Below are 14,421 nucleotides of genomic sequence, written 5' to 3'. Positions count from 1 at the left end.
TGAACATAAAAAGAGTTTGGTAACAAACTCTCAACATCCCCTGATAATTTGCCTTCTGAGAAGCATAGTTTATACTCTGTGCACACTGTACAGTTCTAAAAAAATTACAGTTAAGTGGTATTGCACCTGATAATAGGGTTGAGGACTGTTTCCTTTAACAATCACAATAATGTTGAGCAGTACACCACTTACAAAGTTGGGGTTGCATATATATTAAATAGATCTGTATTTGTATATACACTCACCGGCCACTTTATTAGGTACACCATGCTAGTAACGGGTTGGACCCCCTTTTGCCTTCAGAACTGCCTCAATTCTTCGTGGCATAGATTCAACAAGGTGCTTGAAGCATTCCTCAGAGATTTTGGTCCATATTGACATGATGGAATCACACAGAATCGATTTGTCGGCTGCACATCCATGATGCAAATCTCCCGTTCCACCACATCCCAAAGATGCTCTATTGGATTGGCATCTGGTGACTGTGGAGGCCATTTGAGTACAGTGAACTCATTGTCATGTTCAAGAAACCAGTCTGAGATGATTCCAGCTTTATGACATGGCGCATTATCCTGCTGAAAGTAGCCATCAGATGTTGGGTACATTGTGGTGATAAAGGGATGGACATGGTCAGCAACAATACTCAGGTAGGCTGTGGCGTTGCAACGATGCTCAATTGGTACCAAGGGGCCCAAAGAGTGCCAAGAAAATATTCCCCACACCATGACACCACCACCACCAGCCAGAACCGTTGATACAAGGCAAGATGGATCCATGCTTTCATATTGTTGATGCCAAATTCTGACCCTACCATCCGAATGTCGCAGCAGAAATCGAGACTCATCAGACCAGGCAACATTTTTCCAATCTTCTACTGTCCAATTTCAATGAGCTTGTGCAAATTGTAGCCTCAGTTTCCTGTTCTTAGCTGAAAGGAGTGGCACCCGGTGTGGTCTTCTGCTGCTGTAGCCCATCTGCCTCAAAGTTCTATGTACTGTGCATTCAGAGATGCTCTTCTGCCTACCTTGGTTGTAATGGGTGGCGATTTGAGTCACTGTTGCCTTTCTATCAGCTCGAACCAGTCTGCCCATTCTCCTCTGGCATCAACAAGGCATTTCCGCCCACAGAACTGCCGCTCACTGGATGTTTTTTCTTTTTTGGACCATTCTCTGTAAACCCTAGAGATGGTTGTGCGTGAAAATCCCAGTAGATCAGCAGTTTCTGAAATACTCAGACCAGCCCTTCTGGCACCAACAACCATGCCACGTTCAAAGGCACTCAAATCACCTTTCTTCCCCATACTGATGCTCGGTTTGAAATGCAGGAGATTGTCTTGACCATGTCTACATGCCTAAATGCACTGAGTTGCCGCCATGTGATTGGCTGATTAGAAATTAAGTGTTAACGAGCAGTTGGACAGGTGTACCTAATAAAGTGGCCGGTGAGTGTATATATGTGTGTGTGTAGATATAGATATCTATATATGAAGAGATATATAGATCAATATTCTTTATATATGTATATGTGTGTGTGTATATATATATGTATGCGTGTGTGTGTGTAAAATATATATATATACTGTATAAACAGATATATTTCCATCCTGTATGTATCATATCAATAGTGATATTAAGACTAATATTACCTATATTTCTATGCTGTATATGAGAATGCAAGGCATGTATAATCATTCCCCAAGTTGCTTGAAATATTCTATTTTCATCGTTGAAGTGAAAAAACATGGAGATCCAAGTTCATTAAGATGGTGATAAACATGACATTTTTATTTGATGTTTTTACAACAGATGAAATAAAGGAATAGTCATTTCAACTGGCATAAGAGGGTCTCACAGACACAAAAATTTAATTAGAAAAAGGGGAAGTGAACAACAATAGAACACAGACAGAAAAACTATAGAATACAAAAAGAAAGTAGGAAATGGCAAAAAAGAGAATAAAGTAGGGGGGAGAGAGAAACTATAGAGGGGAGGTTTACTCTTCAGCACCTGTATGATATATCCAGAGCTGCAACTTGGAATTTATGGGCCCCTGACTAGAAGATTTTTCTGGCCCCCATCGGCATCCAGTCCTACATTAATACATAACATTGTATACACTATTTCTTTTTTTGACCAAACCTTTTTAAGCCATGACGATCTAGACTCTTGACAGGACCCTACTCTACTGTACGTGCCCGCTCAATATACAGACTTCCCGTGCATGTGCCTGCTCTGTATATAGGCTGCCCATGCTCACTTTGTATATAGACTGCCCATGCCCGTTCTGTATATAGGCTGCCCCTGCATGCGCCCCCTCGTAGATATCCATCACCAAATCTTCCCTGCCTGCCTTCCCATGCCTAAAATAAAGCTTGAATTATCTTGGACGAAGCTGGACATGGAATCCTTTTTCCGCTTGTGCTAATTCGATGCAGTCGTGCCTTGTCGGATTCTATTCTATGGTTTGAGGTCAGCTGGACTTTTTACTGCTGCCTTCCCACACTCCCTACCTTGTGATCCATTGGCTGAGGCCAGTGCGGTGTGATGTGTGCGTCCAATGACCCAAGTACCAACCCCGTTGCTTTGGTGATGGCGCAACAGCGCCATGGTGAGAGAACGCACTTGTCGCTGCTGTCGGATCACAGAGGAGGGACCGCAGAAAGGCACACAGGGAAGACTTGGTGAGTATAATATATAGGAACCGCAGAAGTGCGGTCAATTATGGGGCAGAGTCAGCAGGGGGGTTTTATGGGTACTGTGTGAGCTCCTCGCCACCCCCTTTTTGGTTGTAACACAAAAAGGGACACAGTCCCACTAGACTTCCCATGATTGCGGCCCTGAATATATCCTTACTATCTGGATGCTTCTTGGGCAGTTTTTTAATCATTACCAATGGTAAGGTTCAGGTTTGGCAGTGAGAAGCCTGCCATATATTTCTTCCATCCTACCAACATATTTCATGTTGCTATAAAGAAGAAATAAAATAGATTGCCTAGGAATCCAATTGTGTAAAAAGAAAGTCCAATCTATATGGTCTTCTACCAGCCTATATTACTTTTCTCAGGCACGCTCATTGGGAAGATTTATCATTAGGCAGGTATCTTACTCCAGTTTTTACAGTGTTGTAGGAGCTCTAGGGGCGTCTTTTGAACAGAGGATCTATTATAGTGGCTTATTCAGCTAAAATTGGTTTCCTTTTGGTACATTAGCTGTTAAAGAAAAGCTGCAGATTTGTTGCAAGTAGTTCTTATTCTGACACCAGAATAAGAATGGATATACAGGCGGTCCCCTACTTAAGAACACTCGACTTACATACGACCCCTAGTTACAAACGGACCTCTGGGTATTGATAATTTATTGTACTTTAGTCCTAGGCTACAATGATCAGCTGTAACAGTTATCAGAGGCGTCTGTAATGAAGCTTTAGTGTTAATCTTGATTCTTATGACGACCCAACATTTTTAAAATCCAATTGTCACAGAGACCAAAAAAGTTCTGGCTGGGATTACAATGATAAAATATACAGTTCCGACTTACATACAAACTCAACTTAAGAACAAACCTACAGACCCCATCTTGTATGTAACCCGGGGACTGCCTGTGTATCCCTAAATTAGCAAATTTTTTTTAACAATCTACCTTAAGAAATCTACCACTGAAAAAGCTGCTAATTTGGTGTGAATCAACAGATATAACAGTTTTGAGAAATTTAGAAGACCTAAAACTGACATAACTGCAATGTTAAATCAATCTTTGTTTTCTAAAGCACGCTCAATCAAAGCTAAAATATTACGGTATATTCTTGTGTATATACAGATTGTAGCTTGTGACAGTAATTGATATTTTACATATTGCAGTCTAAAGTTGCTTGTATTATCTAATTCTCAATTACCCAGAGGACTACAATTTAAAAACATTTTTGTAATGGAAATCTAATTAAATTAGAGTCTCTTAGAGCAATAAAAGGGGAAAAACAATTCCATTCCTGCAGATTGCAGGTGTATAATATATTCTCAGAGTTCATTTCAACAGTCCTTTTTAATTTACCTGGCTGAATACAATATTGTTGAATACAATCTTGCTATACTTCCTGCCACTATAGGTACAATTACTTACATGAAAGTAATTTGGCTGGTGCCGCAGTTCCATTTACTTTTTTCTTTTAATAGAATAATATTGCTGTTCTCTGGAAAAGCAGCAGCGGTAACTTAAAACGTGGACTTGAGATCAGCAGATTTTTGTCAAGCTGAGAGAAGTGATGTTTTAGAAAAAGCTGTTGTGCTTGGCAGGTTAGTTCTAAGTTGTTAGAGGCTTTTTGCAGTTTAATTCTCCAGTACTGAACACAATTTTGACAGCAGTATGAATATAAAACTGTATTATGACCTTATATCTCCTTAGAAAGCTAGAGGAAATGATATAACAACACAAAAAATTCAAAGGTTAGGCCATCTGCACACTAACCTGTAAGGCATCTGGAAATGGACCCATGTGCTTGGACCGAGCACATTGCAGTGAACTGGAGAGAAATAAGATGCAAGGAGTCCCTGTATGCAGCCAAACTGTAACAACATTCATGTGCAGCTAGCCTTGGGCTGAACAACCCCTTTTGTTTTGTTGTTCTCAAGAACATATTATTGGCAGGAGACCAGAGTCATTGGTACTATAATTTTGCATTCTACAATGCAGTTTGTTATTTTAAGACCATAATATTTCTTCATCTCTTAGCTTTTTTAATTAACCAAACTAACTTATTTATAGTTGGGAAAGGTTTTCAGTATTTTTCTGTGCATTTTTATTTATTACTAATTATTCTCTTATTAAAAAAATAAATTTATTTTATTGCTACAAATTACAATAAATTACTATTAGAAACTTACAACAAGGATATGGCACGTCATAGTTTTTTTTTTTATTAATTGTACTTTGTTATTTGCAGTGATCTGTTTAATTTGTTGTGTACAGCTATAAAAACATTTTGAGAATTATTTTATGCAGGGCCTTTTAAAGGACAAAGACAGTGAGCCCTAGGATTAACCCCTTCCCAGCTGGCCTTGCCTAATTGCCCTACCTACCATATGTGGTAGTAGACAACTGGTTGACGTTCCCTTCCTGCAGCAAAGTGCAAACACGGAGATAAAGCAAGATAATCTAAACATAGAGGAATATTCAAACCAAAATGACAAGGTTTGACAGTCAAATGGATAGTCCAATACTGTACAAGACCATATAAGAGCAAACATGTGATAAGCCAGAGCGCTGGTTGAGAAATTGATTGGATCAGTTCTGACACTAGGCAGGGCAGCAATAAGAGCGGGGAATGTTGCTGGCGCTTGCAGTGGATTAGCTGTTGATGGACCACAGCAGAGTTTGCAGGAGACAGATGGTTGTGGTGGAAATCAATCAAGGCTGAATCCTTACCATATGGACAGAGGATGACACAGCATGTTCTGTAAACTTTTTGTTACATCTGTGCCTAAGTTTCTGATCATTAACCTATTTTATGTTTCTATTTCAGAATATATGTGGTAGTCTGAAGCTTTTAATATTTGCTTGAAGTTGTATCACTAAAGAATAACACTATCAGCATTATCCACTGAGGTAAGAGACATTTTCTTATTTTATGACTTATATACATCTAAACATATAAAATATAAATTAGGATATTCTTTATTTATATGGGACTACCAGAACTAGCTAAGTACAGCACTTTATTATCTCTAGCAGTCTCATAGAATTTAAACACAGTGGCTATCCACATGAAAACATCAATTTATACGGTATCCTGTGGATGGGGATGGTTTGCCACTTTAAAACTAGTTACAGTCAACCACAGTGTTTTTTTGCACAAGGATACTACTACATCTAGGGCAGTGATTGCGAACCTTTTAGAGCCTGAGTGCCCAAACTTCAACCAAGAGCCACTTATTTATTGCAAAGTGCCAGCACAGCAATTTAAGCAGTAATTTATTTCTCCTTGTTTTTTGACAACTTTCAATCGTTCAGCCTCCTAAGGACACCAACGCAGTTGAAAGGAGGAGAGAAAATTCCCCTATCATTGTAGGAAGATTCTGTAGGAACATTCTTTGAGTCCTATCTGGTGAAGTTCATGCTGGGGTGATGACCTAGGTGCCCACAGAGAGGGCTCCGAGTGCCGCCTCTGGCACCAGTGCCATAGGTTCGCCACCACTGATCTAGGGAATAAAACGTAGTTTTAATTGGACCTATAGTGATCTCCTTTGGGTAACAAGAAGTTTGGCTACTGTGTCTGTAATAAGGATGCTAAAGTACAGCCATATCACAGCTGTTAAACTGCCTGAAAGGTAAAGGCCCCCATTATAAGGGCCAAAATATATTTTTTACAAATAGAGGGGTAAACAGAAACTGCCACAAACATTAATGTAATAAGTATGAATTGAGTTATGAAAGCTACTTATAAAGCTGAAGAACTAATTTGTGTAGGGGTGTGTGTTCTTTGTGTGAGTACCTGTAATTGCACAAGAATGTCACTTTGGGCTCCACCATAGAGGATTACGCACTAGCTCGAAATGTCAACCAGCCTGTTGGATTTGCTGATGAGTAATAGATATGTAGGCAAGGCCTGTAGCCTATGTATGATAAATTGTCTAGCATCTGCAAATGCATCAATCTTTTCAACTAAGCCAATAAAAAGCAGAGATGTCATTGCTTTAGGAAACTACTCCATTTTCCCTTGCACTACTTTTCTAGTTCTTATAAGTGTTCTTCATTGTATTGTGGAGGATATTGAGGATTATGGAGAATAGGATTTTGTCTTCTATGTAGGGTGGGGGAAGGTCTTAAGAATAAATAAAATTAATTATGTATATAGATATATATTTTCTTTATATTATTACCAACTTAGTACTCGAGATTGGAGCTGAGCCGGCATCATAAAACACGGGGTGTCAGCTGTAACTAACAGCTGACACCACAGTGTAACACCCGCGGTCAGTGTGCCAATCACAGGTGATTAACCCATCGCGCTCACTGCAGCATTTAAACTCCCCGGCATGGGTCTCTCCCCCATGACCGCCTTGCCCCCTGCGCCGGGTGACGGCTATTGCAGTAATGGCAGCCCTGAGGTCCGATCAGGACCCTGGGCTGCCTGCAGGCAGTGCCTGTAAGATCCTGTCTGTGACAAAATCTTAAGGCACAGTGTCAGCCTATGTATGTGCATAGGCTAACACCGCTAATGTCTTGCTTCTTATCATGAAGAAGCAATCTGATGAATGCTTGTTCATGTCCCATGGTGGAAGAAATAAAAAAAAGTTAAAAAAAAAAAAAAAAAGTTATTCAATAAAAAATACATTGATAAATTAATAAAAATGCCCAAAGAAATTGCCCATATATGGGCCGCACTACAAAAGGTAGTCCAATGGCTATAGGAAAAAACTGGCAGCTGAAGGGCGCTCCTGCTCTTCTCCGCCTCCCTGTGTGCCCATACAACAAGTAACATCCACGTGTGGGGGGTTCTCCGTACTCAGGAGAAATTAACAAATAATTCAACAAATTAGCAAATGTGAAGATGGGTTTCCTATTTTTATCTTTTGGAAATGTGTGCATTTGTAAATTTTAGGGCTAAATGAACGTATTACCGACAAAATTACACCATTCTAAATTTCACCTCCATTTGGATTTAATTACTATGAAGATCTCAAGGGGTTAACAATCTGCCTAAACACTGTTTCTGATTTGAAAATGGGTTGAGATATAGGGGATTTTCTAATTATATATTTTAAATTTCGTTACAAACAATATGGAAAACCGATATTCAATTTTCGAATCCACATGGCATCAAAATAAATTTTCCAGACATTTTCAAAAATTAGTGTATAGCAGACATATGGGGAATGTTATTCAGTAACTTATTTAGGTGGTAAAACAATCTGCCTTAAAACAAGATAATTTTGAAAACGGTTAATTTTTTAAATAAACGCAAAAGTTATCAGCCAAAATTTACCACTAAAATAAAGTTCAACATGTAATGAAAAACAATCTTAAAATCTCTTTGATAAGTAAGTGTTCAAAAGTTATAACAATTTAAAGCTACGCTAGTCAGAATACAAAATATGGTGCTGAGCCTTTAAGTTACAAACTGGCTGCGTCCATAAGGGGTTAAAGGCATAAAATTACAAGTAAACAAATAAAAATTAAAAAAGTATAAAAAAAATAAAAATTGGCAACAGAAATCACTCATATGGCTAGTGTAAATGCTTTGCCTGAGGAAGTTTCTTGTTGCTGTCTGGTGCAAACTTGACATCTTGACAGTCTTGACATTTGTCATATGCATCACATCGGTTGATGCTAAATGATGAAAACCATATGGATACAGACAAGCGGGGATCCTGCACAGCCAAGCATCAATAGTGGGTGTATGGACACTATTAACAACTCAAAGACAGTTCCCAAGAAAGATGTGCCATAAGAACCCAAATAAATATAAATTGAGAATATACAAGCTTTATTAATTACAAAAGACCAGACAAACAATACAAAATCAATTTAAGTGTACAAATGACACTAAAAACTCTGTGCGGTGAATGCAATATAATCACCAGCACTCGATCCCTGATTGTACAAGTCAAAAGAGTGTGAGCTCAACAATAAATATGACACATAAAACTAAGTACAAATATGTAAACAGTTAATGCATACCATACATTGTTGCAATATAAACCAAAATAAATTCAAAGTAACCAAGACAGAGTGTTCCCAATGCAATTACCAACATCTCGGTCTAGAGCAGTCATGGCTACTAAGAAGCTGACACCAAAGCAAAAAGCGCTACTACCCCACGCGTTCCGTCACTCACGGTGACTTCATCAGGGGAATGAAGCCGTTTATGTGCATATGGAGGGGTCCCCCCGCCTACCAAAGCCGCGAACCTCACCTGCATCATTGCAGCCGAGTCGGCAATCATGCCATAGAGGCGCGTGTGAGTAATCAGGAATGAATTGCGCATGCGCACAGGTGAACATAAGAGGTTGCTATAGCGCATGTGCACAAGTGACCAACAAACCAAGGCTAATAGCAAGGTGTTTGTAACTCCTCTCCCCCCCATGTATACACAGCCTCTCCTCTCCCCCCCATGTATACACAGCCTCTCCTCTCCCCCCCATGTATACACAGCCTCTCCTCTCCCTCCCCATGTATACACAGCCTCTCCTCTCCCTCCCCATGTATACACAGCCTCTCCTCTCCCCCCCCCATGTATACACAGCCTCTCCTCTCCCCCCCATGTATACACAGCCTCTCCTCTCCCCCCCCATGTATACACAGCCTCTCCTCTCCCCCCCCATGTATACACAGCCTCTCCTCTCCCCCCCCCCATGTATACACAGCCTCTCCTCTCCCCCCCCCCATGTATACACAGCCTCTCCTCTCCCCCCCCCCCATGTATACACAGCCTCTCCTCCCCCCCCCCCATGTATACACAGCCTCTCCTCTCCCCCCCCCATGTATACACAGCCTCTCCTCTCCCCCCCCCCATGTATACACAGCCTCTCCTCTCCCCCCCCCCATGTATACACAGCCTCTCCTCTCCCCCCCCCCCATGTATACACAGCCTCTCCTCTCTCCCCCCCCCATGTATACACAGCCTCTCCTCTCCCCCCCCCATGTATACACAGCCTCTCCTCTCCCCCCCCCCCCCCATGTATACACAGCCTCTCCTCTCCCCCCCCCATGTATACACAGCCTCTCCTCTCCCCCCCCCCCATGTATACACAGCCTCTCCTCTCCCCCCCCCCCCATGTATACACAGCCTCTCCTCTCCCCCCCCCCCATGTATACACAGCCTCTCCTCTCCCCCCCCCCCCATGTATACACAGCCTCTCCTCTCCCCCCCCCCCCATGTATACACAGCCTCTCCTCTCCCCCCCCCCCATGTATACACAGCCTCCTCCTCTCCCCCCCCCCATGTATACACACTCTCCACCCCCACTGGTTACACAGCCTCTTGCCCCCCCCCCCCCCAGAAAAAAGCCTTTTACTCACCTTCAGGCTCTAGCCCCAGCAGCCACGTTGCCTTGTGTCCTACAGAGAGGTGCGCACAGGCAAGTCCATGCTACTGGCAGCGAAATGCCACTCCTAAAGTCCGCAAAGGGTTCCACTTCGCCCCCTGCCTTATGGCAGATGCGGTCCTTTACACCCGGACAGATGAAACTTTTAATGACCTATTCTATGTTGTGTGCCAGTACGGTTTTAAAAAGAAATTCATAGTACTGTAAGATAAATAAAATTAGAACTAGGTCATAGGACAGTCCAAGAAAAGCCAGCTATAGTGCATTTAATTATTTTGCCGGTAGATCCTGTAGAAATGTGTGTTGTCCATTCCAGATTATTAAATATTACATCTTCGAATCATACAGTCTTGGAGGTGTGGCAGTAGGATATATATATGTATGTAAAATAAGGAGAATAACTTCAAAAGATGGTTGTGAGTGGTTTATAAACCTAATGGCCTTCAACACACATATCACTTTACATCACCTCATATTATTTACAGCTATTTATTTCCAATAGCATTTGTAGACTACTTCTTACAGGTTCTTCTTATTGTCCTGTCCCCTGATATTTAATACAGTTGTTCCAGTTTTAAATAGCTGATGGAACGATGCCATGAATACAGAAACTCACATTACATTATGACTTACATTATTCATTCATGGAAAATCTGTTGCAGTGCATGATTCAAACACACTGCCAACTTTTTTTTTTTTTTACGAACACTGCTTTAAAAGTGCTAAAGCCAGGTCATGGGAAACATTCTTTTATGGGAACTACTTCTTAAAATACAAGGCATAAGTGTTGTTCTTATTTTTTTATAGTTCTCTTGCAGCTGAATTGACTGTAAAATATCTCTGAAAAACCCCATACTGGCAGAAGATTGAATGTACATGTATTTAGGATACAGCACTTCCATATTCTACCATTATTTACAGTGTAAACTTGATTTGTTGCAGAATGTATATCATGCATTGTATCTGTTTTTGACTACAGGACACATCTTATAGGGTAATCCTATAAACATGGATAGAATGACATTTATGCTTAGTTTGGCTTCATAATCTTCTTGGACATGAATAGTACTTGGCTTGACATGTAAAAATATAATTTACTGCAGTACAGTCCCAGCTATGCACATGAACCATTTTGGTTCTTCAATGCTTTTTTAGATAATAATCTGTGTATTTAAAGGGAACATGTCACTGTGCAAATGCAGTTTGATAAGCAGACAGCATGTTGGCAAACAAATAGAGCTGAGGAAGTTGATCCATATAATTTTGTGGGAAATATTGATAGATTAATAAATAACGAGTTACTGAATCTTTCTCACAAAACTGTAAATCATTCCCCTCCGCTCCTTTATGACAGGTGACAGGTTGAACTTGTCATTTAGTTGTGCTGTGACACCCGACTGTTCCTATCATGCATACCTCCATTTTCACCATTACCGTGTTTATTCAGATTCATAATTTTCTGGTACTTCAGATGATTTATGACGGACACTGTTCGCTCAGTCTTTGGGTCCCTGTGCAATGCCAGCACACACATTTATGATGTTAGCCGCTTGCTGACGCAAGACATAATGACAAACACAATGCCGTTTGCTGACGTCCTAGTGTGTATGCTGGCAGCGTGCAGAGACCAAGAGTCAGTCCGAGCACTGGAAGAAAGAAGAGGACTTGCGGGGGGCATCGGAAAAGTGAGTTAATTTTTTTTACTAGGCTTGACATACTCGGGGCAGCCTAGTGGCTCTATACTATTGAGCATTGGCTGGCTATATACTGGGGCAAGGGCTACTGACTATATGCTGGAGAGCAGGGGGATGGCTATATACTAGTGGACATAGGCTGGCTATGTACTGGGGTAAAGGGGCTGGCTATATACTAGTGGGCATGGGCTGGCTATATACTAGTGGGCATGGGCTGGCTATATACTGGGGGACAGGGGAATATACGTGTTTCCTAAATAAAGGTAGTTCTTTTCAGTTTTTCCTTTCATTTCTCACTGACTTCAATGTACGGAAGGTTATCTTCCATTATACTTCTATAACAATAGTGGAAAAAAAAGATGTGGGCTGCTCTCCTTTTTTTCTCCTATTTTATCCACAGGTCAGAACTTGCCGAATGCAGATGCGAAATTAGCCTTAGAAATATTTTATTAGAAGGGGACATTTAGGTCTGTCCTGAATGTTTGCACTCAAGAGTGCATAAAAACCAGTGGTGTAGGAATTTCATTGTTAGCAAGGTCTGGGTTATAGAAATGTTCAAGTGTCACTGAAAAGGTATGCAAGGGAATACAAACTCAAGCACCTCCAACCAGTGGTGGCAACAAATGGCTTGTAAAAAAAGGGACATTTTGCCTCTTTCTGTGGCGATTCTACTTACTCCATTAATGAGTCGTTACCTGGAACCCTACACGAACTTTTAACCACTTTTAAAAACTGGCAAATCTACTTAACATACTTATCATATTGCAATTTTAATTCTGTGAAGTGTTGTTACTGTACACAATCCTGTCCATTATTGCATACAGATTCTTTTTTTTTTTGTTATATAAGCCAGATATTGGGAGAATAGCATCTGGGATCCACTGTCAAGTACCAGCGAGGGACGGGACTGCGGCTGAGATGTCACCTGCCATAGCCTCTCTTGTAGCTTTGTGACAAACATGCATCAGTTTGTTCTGAATATCTCTGCAGGGCTCCGCAGCGCTATGCAGTTGATTTATTAAACCTTTCCTTGCCCAAGAGACGTACAGCTCATTGCACAAAAATTCTAAACCTGTAGGCAAAATGCCTAAGGATATGAAAATAGTATAAACTCACTTCTGTAGCAACATCTGTTTAGTCCGTTCTTGATGCAGAAGGATGGTGGAATCCATGTATCATCTTTTATAATCCATGACATGTATAGTTTTTAATATAAAATAAATCTGGATTTACATGTCTTGTTGTATCATGTAGATGTATGTGTGTTTATAATATATATCAGTGGGGGTGAACCTATGGCACGGGTGCCAGAGGTGGCACTCGGATCCCTCTCAGTGGGCACTCAGGTTGTTGCCCCATGGCAGAGTTCACCAGACAAGGATCTTTTTGCAGTCTCGTCTCAGGACTTGCCATGCTTAGCAGTATTTTAATGTGAAGCATTCCGGTCTACCTGAGACTACAAGAAGGAGGTGGTTTGGCAGGGTTAAGCTATCATTGGAGCTCCTTCTGTGCAACCCCTGAAACTTCCTGTTCAGGAGGCTGTCAAGGGAAGCTCCAATGGAAATCCAAATGTACTCTCCTTTTGACAAAGATATTGGTGCACCCAGGCCCATTAAAAGCTGTGTTATAGCATGGCGCAGGAAGATTGCAATAAGTTACTGCTTGAATTTCTGTGTTGGCACTTTTCAAAAAGTATGCAGGTTTTTTGTTGCAGTTTGGGCACCCAACCTCTAAAAGGTTTGCCATCACTGATATATATATTCTGTACATCTGTTCTGCATGGAGCAATGTATTCCTGTTTCTTAATACCTTGCTAGTTCATTAAAAGCTTGGGAATAAGCTTCGAGCCATACGGTTATGTCCACTCTTTAGTATTTGGCCCTGTTTATCCTTTGCAAAAGTTTGGGCTGTCCAACTTGCATTTTCACTGAAATATCTTTGACTCTGAGTGACTTCCATCCACAATTTAGTAAATGTCACCTATGTCACCTTTTTAACACGAACAGACAATACTCCTTGTCTTGTCTTAGCGGCATTTCGTTGATTTAGATGAGAGAAGGAATTTCCTGTGGATTTCCCTGGCAGAAAATCCATGTGTGAACTGACTGGCTGTGGGCAACTGCTTATGCAGCAGAGTGGCTGTGGAAATTACCCAAGCAGTAATGTGCAAGCATCAGAAACTAGCCACTAGTGGTTATTTCCACACCATGAAATGTTACAATTAAATTAAATTAAACTTCCACAACATTTTCAGTTTCAGATTGAGGATAGTCTGCAACACATGTGCACAAGGCCTTCGTCAATGTTCTCATCTCCTAAAGAAGCAACCCTATAAGTTAGCCCGTCCAATATGTGACCTTTGTTTCCATACAAGTGGCATATTCCTGCTGTAGCCAGAGACTAAGAGGCCAACTGAGAGGCAGAAGTGATTTTTTTACCATGGGCCCTTGCTTAATTGAAGTCCCATAAAGAAGGTATACCATCACAAGTGTAGGGGGCAGCTGTTTAATGTAGTTTATGAAGATGTACTTTTTATTTAAAGGCATTACTTTTCATTGCCCCTGGATCTCCTTAGATTATTTGTGAACAACATTAAAAGTTCTTCTATTTTCTTGGAGACTCTGCATTACACAGAAAGACATCATTGTGATTCTGTCACTGTTCTTAATAACAGGTCGGTGGTGGTTT

The 14,421-nt window shown here is 40.9% G+C and overlaps 1 protein-coding gene across 7 annotated transcripts in view; it reads left to right on the top strand.

Annotated features, from left to right (window-relative positions):
- The window catches only part of CSGALNACT1 (chondroitin sulfate N-acetylgalactosaminyltransferase 1), a 216,997-nt gene that overhangs the window by 105,153 nt on the left and 97,423 nt on the right, over positions 1-14,421 (top strand). For 5 of the 7 annotated variants that reach the window (XM_072114277.1, XM_072114274.1, XM_072114260.1 and 2 more), the window contains one exon: positions 5,515-5,597. The gene's annotated coding sequence lies outside the window, so the exon portion shown is untranslated. Of the gene's footprint in view, positions 1-4,168; positions 4,289-5,514; positions 5,598-14,184; positions 14,208-14,421 lie in introns of those variants that run through there. The other 2 variants (XM_072114266.1, XM_072114292.1) reach the window with 2 other exon arrangements.

This window comes from Engystomops pustulosus, chromosome 1 (genome assembly GCF_040894005.1).
Source record: "Engystomops pustulosus chromosome 1, aEngPut4.maternal, whole genome shotgun sequence".
NCBI lineage: Eukaryota > Metazoa > Chordata > Amphibia > Anura > Leptodactylidae > Engystomops > Engystomops pustulosus.
This window is presented reverse-complemented; position numbering and strand designations above follow the sequence as displayed.